Source organism: Gadus morhua, chromosome 2, assembly GCF_902167405.1.
Source record: "Gadus morhua chromosome 2, gadMor3.0, whole genome shotgun sequence".
Classification (NCBI taxonomy): domain Eukaryota; kingdom Metazoa; phylum Chordata; class Actinopteri; order Gadiformes; family Gadidae; genus Gadus; species Gadus morhua.
Window position 1 is genome coordinate 25,946,080 of NC_044049.1, and position 12,559 is coordinate 25,958,638.

Below are 12,559 nucleotides of genomic sequence, written 5' to 3' on the forward strand. Positions count from 1 at the left end.
TCACTTCACGTATAAAAACTCACCCACTAAAATGATGTGGCCATGAGAAAAGTTTTGTTTTAGGAAAAAGTTGTAGGATTATTTAGTCAGTAAAAGTAGCTATGGGATGAGCGCTCATTGAAATACTCTTCGTAACGGGAGTTTGTGTGTGTGTGTGTGTGTGTGTGTGTGTGTGTGTGTGTGTGTGTGTGTGTGTGTGTGTGTGTGTGTGTGTGTGTGTGTGTGTGTGTGTGTGTGTGTGTGTGTGTGGGGACTTAATATTTAAGAAGTTATACTATAAATCCAGAAAAATAAATGGGTAACTTGCACATTAAAGACCATATTTGAGGTGAAATCCTTTCTACTTTTGTAATAGATTAAAGGGAATGATGAAATAATTAAGGACAGTACAACATTCTCTGATACAAATGTAAATTGTATCAACACTGGTGTGGTATGGGTTGCGTCAGACTGCCATTGGCCCGTGTATGTCATGTGACCTCTGACTTTAAATGCAAATAAGCCCAGTTCACTGAACAATTTAGTGAGTACAAAGGTACACTTGAATAACTGCATGAGAAATTAGCAAATGGTTTAAAATATCATTTTGAAAACATAAATTGAAGATTTACAAAGTATTTACAGATTAATAATGCTGTAATTCATGAATACTGTCGTTCAGGTAGTTGAAACCCATTAGTTATATTTTGTAATGCTTTCTAACTACCTAAACTAATCATGAATTGTAGCCTTATTAAGTGTTGATGAAGCATTGTCCAAACCTAGTCGTTATTTTTTACTAATAAATACCGCCAGTTAGCCTATTCTATAAAAAGACAGTCAGTGACCCTTCTGCACGGAGCAGAAATACGGATTCCTTGCAGTGGTTTCAATGACAGGAAAAGCCATGGGTTGGTAGATGTTTTTGCAATACTCATTGTATTCATAGTAGACCACGCAACATACACACACACACACACGCACACACGCACGCACACACGCACCACACACACACACACACACACACACACACACACACACACACACACACACACACACACACACACACACACACACACACACACACACACACACGCTTTGTCTCTTCGTTGAAACGTTGGCAGATTCCATACTGAATACCTATTCCTTCTGGGTCATTGTAAATCCTCAACAACAAACCCCACTGGTGTTAGTCCCTGCAGGGTTTCATAGCTGCCTTTCACTTTTACACATGCGTATTACCGTATGCAATCCTCATAGACATTGGCGTCAATAACTTGGCAATGATGCACCAGCCACTAGAAATACACCTTGCTTCTATGCCTGCATACAAATTAAATCAATACGGGCTAAGCAAACTCAACAACATAAAATACTTTCTTGATGACAACTACGCTACTATGTGTAGGCCTACGTGTTTATCGCAATCCTTATGCAGTTATACGCAATACGAACGATTTTATCAACAATGTTAAGACCATATGTAAATATCTGAAGAGAATTACAAGTATGCATTGGATGAAACGTTTGTTGTAAATATATTTGTCCCATCCGCCACCAACCATTTTGGGTCTTGGGTTATTTTGTGTCTGGCATAGGAAGTGGAGACGGCGTTAGTTTCCTGCGCAGCGCCTGCTCCGCCTGTAGTTACGGGCTCGAGCCCCAGTCCACACAGAGAGCCGAGGAGAGCTACAGCGTACTAGGTCGACGAGCGAAGAAAATGGCGATTATGCAGGACAAATGCCTCCCCTCGTAGATGCTGCGAATGCGTTGAAATTTCTTTAGCCTTACAGCCGGCTTTCATTTCCACTCTGTTGCACTTTATACTTTTTGAGGTAAGCTGGCTTTCCGTGTTTTTGTGGGTGCGGGGGAACGGGGATTCGTCGTGCTACGCAGCAAAGCCGGGGCTGTGAAGGCAAGACTGGCGTAGTCGAGTTTGCCCGCTGTTGTTTAGCCATCACGGAGCTAGCACAACGTTAGCTTAGCACTCGGGAGGATGCAGGGTTGACGATGCGTTGGTCAATGCAAATGCATCTATTCTATTCTTAAAAGCCATGAAAACTTGTTCTGATAGTATTTATTTGATTGGTCAACTCGACGTTTGCACGATGTGTCTCCTGTTCGAGGGTGATCTTGAAAATAGCTAGCAGTGGCTACAGCTATCCTGCTAGTTAGATCATGGCAATGTACAACCAGTGTTGTCAATGTCGACATGTGATGTAATGCTGCACATCCGTCGTAAATGTGGCTATTTTCTGCTTTGATTTCGAAGAGTTTTGGTGGGACAATTATTTCGAACCACATTACAGCGGAGGCTTGTCACTGCCCCCGTAGCTGACCGTAGGCTATAAAGTTACTGGCCGTCGAAACCACCCTGGATACTTCGCCAATCGGATGGATCTCATAACGTTGATCTCCATCATCACTTTCTGTGGATGCGTATGTTTTTAAAACTTGGTTCCCCTCATGCAACTTTTGATGGTGGGGAAATAACGAGCTACAGTTCGTGTTTCAACACCCTCTGTCGGCGGCGTAGACCCTGAAACAAGATGGTTATGTCGACGATACCTGCTCTGCCCTGCTCGGTTTCTGGAGGTCTGGTCGTTACTATGTCCACCGTCTGGTGAACTCGCGGGGACGTTGGTCAAAGCGAATAGAGTAGACCGTCACATCGTGTACAGGTACTAACGTTGGTGATTTTTCTAGATTTCTGTCATGGAAAGACGCAAGTCAAATGAGAGGCCATGTTGGATTAGCTGCAAGCCAGTCGACAGCTGAGGTAATGGCCGATCAGGACCCGGGCTGTAACCCAGGTCGGAACGGATCGCTCGATCTCCATCTCTCCGTTACGCGCGCGCAAAATAAGTCCAGTTGCAAGTGTTGGTCCAAAATGTTCTTTACTTAGAGAGACCTTAATATGCCTTTGCAATGTAGTTTGACCTGCCCAAAGTGTCTTTCCACTAGGAAGTAGGTGGAACAGTTTCACTTTTGTCGTCAGTCGTTTCAGGCGTCCTGTGTGATGGGGTACCTCTCTGAATTTTGTTTGACATATAATTATTGCACCACAATATTGTTGTGTAGTAGTTAACCTGTGTAAGCGTTGGGGATGGGCTTCCTGAGACCAACAACACAAGCGCCTACCTCCAGATTTAGTGTGGCAAGCTACTATTGTCAAGCTATAATTAAAGGACAATAAAGCATTTTTTTGTGCCCGTTTGAGTTGTTCTTTACTATGTCAAAATAACGATGTTTAAGACTTGTTTTGGTTTATATATTTATGAAAACAAACGCTGAAATATATAAGATTGTGTTTTTACTCCATTTAGAGATTTGGATTTGGAAGCTGTGGCCACCAAAGAAACTGAAGAGTCAAAACAGGTGAGTGTCAAAGTCTGTGTGCATGCACGTTACTGAACATAATGTAATATCGAAAGCCTGGGATATTGGCCACTGCCGTTTGCCTGTCTTTTCTGGTCGGTTCCATTTCGCTCAGAGTAGCGCGTGTCTGACCTCAACTCATTTGTATGCCAGAAGCCTTATTGTTTGTAAAGGTAGGTGTGTGTGTCAGTGCGATACAGGAGCAGCGACTGTTGCTTGTGTAAGCACATGCAGTTCCGTTTGTGTTGAATCGGGGGTCTAGGTCGACCCGGGCGGCAATGTGCTGCGTAAGCATTGCGGTTTTAAAACTCTAAATGAGAAGCCAGGGTGCGGGCGTTTTTGTGTCCGGCAAGGTGTTTGTGTAGCTCATTGTGGTCCATGCCGTTGGTTTAGATGCAGACACACAAAGGCCTACAACTGCCCTATAATAACGCTCCGTGGCCTCCATTCCGTTTTGCGTTACAAAATGTGGTTTATTTCAGATTATGATTTGGTTCTATCGTGGTCAATTAATGTTCAATTAGTTATGGTATACTTGTCGGCCAATTTCCTGAGCAACATTGGCCCCTCTTGTTACAACTCCTACCGTCCTAACCCTAAGAGTATGCTTTGCATTGTGAATATCGGGTCACATAATTGTTTTAATCTGTTGCTCTCTGCTTGAGGTCATGATCATGGCTGAATTAAATAAAAGAAGAAATAACTTATGAGTATTAGTCTTATAGCTTATTAGATATGCCAGGTTTTAGGGAAAATTATGTTTTATATTTTTAAGGGTTATTATTTGACTCATCAGAGCTCATCCAGACCGCTGTTATAGAATGGTGAAGCATACTTTCCTTTCACTTTAGTGGCCAATGTCAATTGGATCCATGAGACATAATTATCGCACATTAAGACTACTGTCGCTGTGTATCCTAACTTAATAAAAATAGGTAAATTGTTTGCAGCCTTAATAAATCGAACTTGGTTATTAGTAGACTATTTCTACACGTTGTGTAGAAATAGTCTACTAATAACCAAGCTCGACTTATTTGTGTAGTACACGTTGTTTGGTATGACATTCAACATGACAATCTCTGGAAAAAAAGCCAAGACTAATGGTGCTCTTTTGAACTTCTGTTTTACGAGTAGAGTTTTATGGGTACGGGTGACTTCTGAAAGCGTATTGTATTATACCCCTGTAAAAAGTATTCCCAATCGTGTTCCCTTAACCTTAACTGCTGTAGGTGAATAGCTGCACTGTGTTACTTGGATAGTGAGACTAATGTATACAACTGCCACAAACACTGCGATACCTCCCACAAGACTGTTGCAGGCAAAGTAGATAATATAAGTATTAGCATTGGTTGCCCGTCATCGGTCCGTTAATTCTGTAGTTGAAAATAGGTGAAGTTATCGTATAAATTGCGTAAATGGTTAAAGCAAATGCGTAGGGTAAAAGGGATGCAACCCCGATGATGCACATGTCGTCTTGCATATAGTCCGGGTGTCACATGACCTCTGACTGTTTATAGATGCAGGCTTCAGAGGGTCTCCAGCAGTGCTTCTCGGTGGGAACTCACTAATGCAAATTAATGTAAATGATGCACTTGTGCTGATGTAAATTAGCCACGCGACTACCTCGCACCCTTTCTTTTTTTTGGGGGGATGGCTGAATCTTTGAAAGTGTGCGTGTGTTTGTTTTTGAAGATCTATGCGTAAATGCTAAAAGTGATAACTTTGATGCTTTTGCAAGAGGCTACTAGTAGCTAACTAGAGCCAGTTTATGGGGTGCCTTGTTTATGCAAACATCTATTCATGTGCCATTGTGCATTTTTTATGAACATTGACGCACCGATGAATTTCGGTTGAAATGCAACCAAATGAGAATCTTCAAACCTAGACAAATTGACAAAGTAAAGGAAATCTTTTTAAATGGGCAGTAAACTGGCATAGGGCCGTCATTCCGGAAAAGTATTTGTAAACCCCTATTGTTGCTGCCCACCAGGTTTTGAACACCCCACTCTGCTCCGAACTAAAGTAGTACCTATTCTGGGGCACTGGGCTTCACAACGAAAGGACCAATGGAGAGGTCTGTGTGGACATGTGAAGCTTCACCCGCGCAGTGGTTAATGTTGACGGGCCGCAACTGAGAAAGGGCTAAGCTTCTCGGGTAACGGATAGTGTAACGCCAAGGCGTGTGGCGCATTTCATTTACCACATTGCTCGTGACGACACTAATAACCGAATGACGTCACTGGCTTAAAACATAGAAGTTCAAAGTTGGCTTGGGTTAATTTACCTTAATTACCATGAGGTTAAAACCCCTGACCCCAACCCCACTCTTCTCGGGACTGTCGGCCCAACAATATTTTTTAAGAGCGAAATGGTGGATTCCATAACCCTTCAAGTACTGCTTCTGTTTGACCAATGTCTTTCGTCCTGTGGTCTCCTGCATAAATGGTTGTTTGCTAGATGAACACACTCGGAGCATAATCAGCTTGGCAGACTTCTCCTCCCACTGTTTCCCACTGGCCTGGGCCTTCTTGCCGTAATTGTGTAAGAAGAGGGTGGTGGCACTCTTTGCACAGCCACTCGATGTGTGTTTCTCAGTCGCTTTTACCGTTTTCATTGAAGCTGCGAAAGGTCCCAATGACAATTTAGTGTTACAACTAAGGTCAAATATTTGGAACCACTGCTTTAGACTACTGGTAAAGCTTGTTTTGGCTGAGCAGTGTTGCTCCTGCAACCCCATCGCACCGCTTGGAAAAAACATTACCAATGACCTTTAAAACTATTTCCTTCCAAGCCCCGGTCTTTTTTCCTCCCTCCAGTCCCCCACAATAATATAAATGGCCTATTAATAGTCGAATATGGCACCGTAACACGGTTTTTTTATAAATTCAAAAACAAAGGTTAGGGTTAATTTGTTTTTTTAGTTCTAGGATCTGCGTGTGACATTCAGCAGATTTTTCTTTATTTGTTTCTTGGAAACAATCACTGGTCGAATGCAGTTCGAGCCTCTCCAGCATTGTTATTCCTACGTTTTAAATGTGGTTAATATCTTCTAACAATGCAGCGCTATCAAGAGACTGCTGTGCTTGGAGTTGAAGAAGAGTGTAAAGTCAAAACCGCAACACATACCCTCCCTGACTTTCTCTCAGCCAGGAACAAGTTAAACGATTGGACTTATCTTTGGCATAATAGAAAATGGCGAGGCGGTTGTAGTTTCGAGAATCTCATTCCGCTTCATTTCTGCCTCTTTAATCCCTGCAAGGCCACAGTATTTAGAAGTTGCATTCAGTCCGATGTTGCCTAAAATGTTCTACGCCTCTGGATTTTAAGTAGTACCGTTTTCGCTAAATGTCTCAATTGAGTTTAATGTGTCAAGTCAATGTCGAAGTTGGTAACTTGTCTATTAATATTACTACCCGTAAGTTACAACCTGGTACCAATAAAAGGTTCAAACGTGTAAATGGTTAACTGAAATATGTAAGTTGTACCTCCTTCTGGTGGCCACGCATAAGTATCTTTATCCTGGCTCAGTCTTTGGTCCTCACTACTCTGCTAGTTGGTGGTGAAGTTCTGGCCCCCCCCCCCCCCCCTCCTCATCTCACGTCAGCTGTATCCGTTAGGGGACTCCATTGTTCTGTTCAGGAACAGATGCTATCGTCTCTGTGTGTGTGTGTGTGTGTGTGTGTGTACGCACGTCTGATTTGTGTGTTCTCTTTTGAGAGGGCCTCTACCAGGCTCTGTTGTTTTTGTTGTTGCTTTGCAACCTTAAGACATCTGCTGAAGCACTTGATGGCTGGGCTGAAATGGAGCTCTGTGTGGGTAACGGGTGGGAATATCTGCTGAGGGTGGGAAGGGGGGGTGGGCTGCCACTGGGCAGCCAGAGCCGGTGATGACAAGAGAAGAGGTCAAGTAGGCCTGTTGGAACCATGGCCTGCGGGGGTGGGTAGTCTCTGCCGCTAGTCAAAGCTGGCATTCAAATGTGTCTCAGGTTATCCAGTTGCAGCTGGACGGCTACAAATACATAAATGCGTCCGAGGTGCATTCAGGACTCGACGAGTGTCCCGTTTCAGAAACCTCTTGGGAGTTCCTTGCCCCACCAGCGTAGGTTGTCACCGAAGTGCGAAACACTTAAGTGACACTACTTGAAACTATTTGAGGGTTTCTGACGAATTCGGAAGCTGCAGAACTTCAATGATCTCAGTAATGCACGAGCACTGTAACTTATCCTCCAAAATTGTCTAAAACCCCTTAGGCTTGCCATTTAATAAGGCCCTTGGAAAGGGCACAGAAGTGGCATCTAGCCACATGTATCGGAACATGGTGGATCTGTGATACTAGCCCCCCGTCATCGAGAAGCAATTGTGTTGCAAGAGATGGAGGGTTTGCAGTTGGTTTAGTCTATTGTAGGGATGGAAGATGCTGGGTGAAGCGATACTGTGAATAGATTTATTGTCAGAGCACAGATGCGGCCTGATAGCGTTGCGGTGATTGTTTCTTCAACACAGTATATCCGTTGTGAATTCTACGGCGGGCTCTGAAAGCGACAGTGACTGATTGTAACTCGGTGTGCCTGCACATCGCTGTGCGAATGACCTCCCCCCTGGGACAGAATTGATCTATGACGCATTTGTGCAGCCGTGGTTCAGCTTTGAATGCGCGCAGACCGCCGGCACCTGTTTGAGCGAGGACTCCCGCTGGTTGAGAGCATAGAAAGTGAGTGTGCCCCCGCCTCTCTGGCTCACCAGTCCATCTGTTACAGACAGGTACAGCAGCCGAGCACTGCCTTAATCCCATTATCAGATTAGATAGTAGGCCAATAGGCTGCAGATTTCTCTGGCTGCTTAATTGTTGCGCTACACTAACCCACTGGGGGGGGTGAGGTGTCTAGAGGACCATGGCTAATCGGTCATTAATATTCATACCTACTTGTCTATATAAATAAGCCTTGTTTTATGAGGATGGAGAAGAGGATATTGTGAAACTCTAAATAGCTTTTAATAATGTGAACGTTTATCAATGGGTCACACTACTACTACTAACTAACTTTCGGTAGTAAAACCTGCTTATGTCGGTGGTTGGAGTTCCTCTCTCTGTTTAGCTTTATATTGCTTTCGCTTTGCTTGCTATTAAAAGAGAAAACGAAACTAATCTGAATCTAGGTTAATAATGTTGGTTGTTCAAGGAATTCCGGAGGAAATAATGAAATGGAACTTGCCGTCTACCTGTATTTTTGTGAAAGGATATGTCCGGGACTTTGTTTCCTAACTTAAAGTCATGTTGCAAAAGTAGTGTGGTTGCAAGGATAAGTTGATTAATCAATTAGTGGATAGATAGAAACTATATTGAATCTTTTGATGATCGGTTTGGTCAAAATCAAAACTAGGGCTGGCCACATTGGTGCAATAACGCTAGTGAATCTGGGAACCTAGACCCGTTTATAGCAAAAATCACCCCACTTCCTCATTGTCTCAGACTTGGTCCCACGTTGGGTCTTCCAGCTTGATGTGTCGGGTGTTTCCCATAGCAGGGAGTTGCAGCAGCAGAGGAGAAATGTTTCTTTTTCTGCTCGCAATCTTTTTTGTGTGCTCGCAAAGCGCACCCTGCAGGAAGGTTTCTATGTGTCTGCCAGCACCAGAAGGGTTTTTTTTGTGCCCAGTAGTGAGCAGGGGAAATATGGAGAGATTGAACATAATGCAAGTATAATCTTTAAAACAATTATTTACATTTATTTAACAAACATCACATAACACAAATACTACAACAATCAAAAAGGTCTGTGCCTCCAACCAAGAAATTCTTTAAAAATAAATAGAGGTATATATCTTTCAAAACTACAGGTTGCAGTAATACCTAAAGAGCCCATGCCTATATGGAAAACGTTTTGGGGCTCTAGAGTCAATAATGGCAACGCTATTGAAATTGTTCCTAAATAAAAAATCCTCAAAAATGAGAGGTTGTAGTAGGACCATAAAGAGGCCATGCCTCAACGGAACAGGTTTTGGGGCTCTAGAGTCAATAAGTGAAAGTTTTTACACTTTGCAGACGGCCCCTAAACTCGCGGCTAAAAGCCAACAGCTCATAGAAGCCAATGCATTTCACCGTTCGCTAAAGACGGCTCGTTTGGATGAAAATAATGTTGTAGCTGGTTCTGTAGGTTACTACATTTAGCTAGAGGTGCCAATTGTGTCGAAACGATGTTTCACTGATCTATTGAACCGCAATTCCGAATCTGCCAATTTATTTCCAACTTAACGGAAGTTGCTCTCCGTTTATAGCTATGCTTTACTCACAGGTGTGTACTGACCTGGATACGAAGCGTCGGCAGCACAAAATAATATAACACTCGTTCTTTAAAGAGATAAGACAGAGCTCTCCTCTCCTTTTATATGCTTTACTCACAAGTGTGTGAATTAACCAGTGGATATGAAGCGCATATCCAGCGTCCCTGGCGCTTAGATTATTATTATTTTGCATAGCGCTAAATAATATAACATTTGTATTTTAAAGAGATAAGCTAAAGCTCTCCTTTCCTCTTGTTAAAAACAAGAGGAGAGGAGGTGCTCTTTCTCTTTTTGGGAAAGGGCCATCTGGTTTGGAAGTTATTGCTTGTATGTTGGGGGGCTGTGTCGTTGCCGTTCTGCTTTCCATTGGAGGGTACGCGAGTTCTTGTGAGTCAAACCAATTTTAGTTGTACTGTGAACTTTGCGGGCTGATGCAAATGACAAAATTGGGTGTCCGTGCGTAACGTCTCGATGTTTCTTGTCTTGATGAAATGGCCCATTCTCGCATGGAATCCACTTCAGATTCATCTGATTTTTGGAAGGTTTAATTAGGAAGGGCCATAACTTGGGCTACGTCTACCACTTAAATATTTAGTGCTCGCATTGGAAAGATACTAACCGTCTTTCTCCCTAGTGCTGCGGTAACTGGAGCTCCCCTGTGGGATAGGGCAATCGTTGAAAAGGCTTAGTAAGACCATAGGTCACGGTGGTGGAAAGAAAAAAAGCAGCAGTTCAACATATTCTACCAGGGTCCTCAACGTTCTTTTTCTTGACTCATCTGCCACAATGATTCAATCTTTTTTTGAAATGAAATATCCTAATTTGGAGGTTTTCCCAGCAACGTTTTGCCATCAAACACAGCATTATTGTGTGATCTCACCAATGATCTTGTCTCGGTTAAAGAGTTTTAATGAGTCAACAATGTAGTCATCATAAATGAATATTGTTGGCTTCTCGCTTTGAAGTTCCTTTTAGCAAGTACTATGCAACTAACAGAATACATGCAGTAGTTATCTATCAACACGCATTTAAACTATTAAACCATGTTTTTATTTTAACACATCATCCCCTATGTTCCCCCACAGGGAACTCACTCACAGTGGCTGGAAGAGAGACAAAGAGTGACGAGGAAGGAGCATAAGACTACACAGAAGTGGACAACAGGTGGGTCAAGAGTAGCTACTCCATTAATCTCCTGAAGCAAATTCCCCGGATGTTGCACCAACCCTGGGCCCCACCTCCTCGTTGTGACTGGAGTTCTTATCTGGCTGTGACTTTGCATGGGGCGGCACAACATTAGGATGCAAAGTAACAGAAACATTGAAATTAATGTACTTTTTTGGCAAACTAGAAGTTAAACCAACCAAAGATCCTGTACAAAGTGTCTGAAATGGAAATTCCAAACCACGTCTGCAGCCTAGCGTCAATGATAAAACCCTTTTTTCTGCTGCCTCATAATAACGTCATCACTAACGACCTTATAATTACATCACTAATGATCCATCAGAGGTCATGCGTGATTGTGAATGATGATAATGTAATGAGGGTATTTTCATGTATGCATACTGCACTGCATAGACCCAGCTAATGTGAACACTAATGCTTTCACCGAGACAAACAGGGCACCCTGGTCAATATTTGAGTTCTAGTTGTGATTATTGATTGCGCTGCATAGTTAATTGTCCCCTGTCCGAGCTCTGCCTGGCATCCTCTAGTAACGGTCACTCTGAATGAATGGACTGTGTCAAACAGGAGATTTATTCAGTGGCACTCGGTGTGCTATTGTTCTCTCTGCAGGTGCTTCCGGTTATACTCATATACTTGGTATGTTGTTAGGTAAATGGAGTGCAGAAAATAGCAAACGCACTTAATTGCATAGCAACGGCGTCATTCTCTTCCGACGTCATCGGCTACAAGCTCACCGACTGTAGGGCAGTAATGCATTCATGATTGGATCTTCAAGACTCTTACCTATCCACGCGATGGAGTAAAGGAATATGAAATGGGATTCCTTAGTGTTTAGCTAAGGAACTGGGAAGCCGACAATATTTATGTTTTTACTTGACCAAATGCTTGCATTTATTGGCATTTGCTAAATGTATTAGCATCGACCATAACTACAATGTTGGTAACAGGCACACCAAATATTTTTTGTTTTTGTGTGTCAATTTTAATCACGGAATACAATATGATAGAGAGGCTTAAGATACAGGAATTCCATGACTTATGAATGCTGATGAAGAGAAAATGGTGATTTTAGGAGGGATAATAACGTGCAAGGATTCGTTTGCTTATTTTATGCTGGATCTTGCCAACCAGAGACCAACAGATAGAAATAACTGACCGTGCCTTCATGCATTTAATTCGTGGGATTGCATGCAACAGGCCCATTGTTTAAGCGCTTTACCTCCCACAGAAACTTGTTATTTTTGATCCAGGAAGCGCAGAATAATCAATTGAACTTGCATTAGTCGACTTGAAAAAGTCGTATACAGCCTTAATGTTTTTATGACGATTGGATGGACAGACTGACTGCCCGATTAGCCATCGGGCAGTCGGTCCTCGTCCAAGTATAAAATTGCCTCTGATGAGGAGTCCCAGCCACCGTTTGTCTTATGACTCTTTATTATTCACTTCTCTCTGTGATGTCAATCTTTATATTGCGATTTGCACTGATCCTTCTGTTAACTTGTGCAAGGCAATCAACCCAATGACTGTAGCAGGGCTGTCCTGCGTCATGTTTTTCTGCCCGCTCAGGGTTCACCTCTTATCTCTCTCGCCTCAACCCCTCCACGGGCCTGGTGGCCTCGAGTGGGAGCGGCAAACGGGGGGCCCAGAAGAGTGACCAGCCCTTCACTAGCTTGTAGAGCTCATGTTTGGCCCTCATGAATTTATGAACATCACATTTTATGGGTTAAGGCAAT

General features: G+C 43.0%; 1 protein-coding gene across 5 annotated transcripts in view; it reads left to right on the forward strand.

Moving 5' to 3' along the window:
- Window positions 1–12,559, forward strand: part of LOC115559536 (trinucleotide repeat-containing gene 6A protein) — a 50,224-nt gene that overhangs the window by 7,296 nt on the left and 30,369 nt on the right. For 2 of the 5 annotated variants that reach the window (XM_030378354.1, XM_030378382.1), the window contains exons 1-3: window positions 974–1,814; window positions 3,306–3,357; window positions 10,721–10,799. The gene's annotated coding sequence lies outside the window, so the exon portion shown is untranslated. Of the gene's footprint in view, window positions 1–973; window positions 1,815–1,835; window positions 2,759–3,305; window positions 3,358–10,720; window positions 10,800–12,559 lie in introns of those variants that run through there. The other 3 variants (XM_030378393.1, XM_030378371.1, XM_030378364.1) reach the window with 3 other exon arrangements.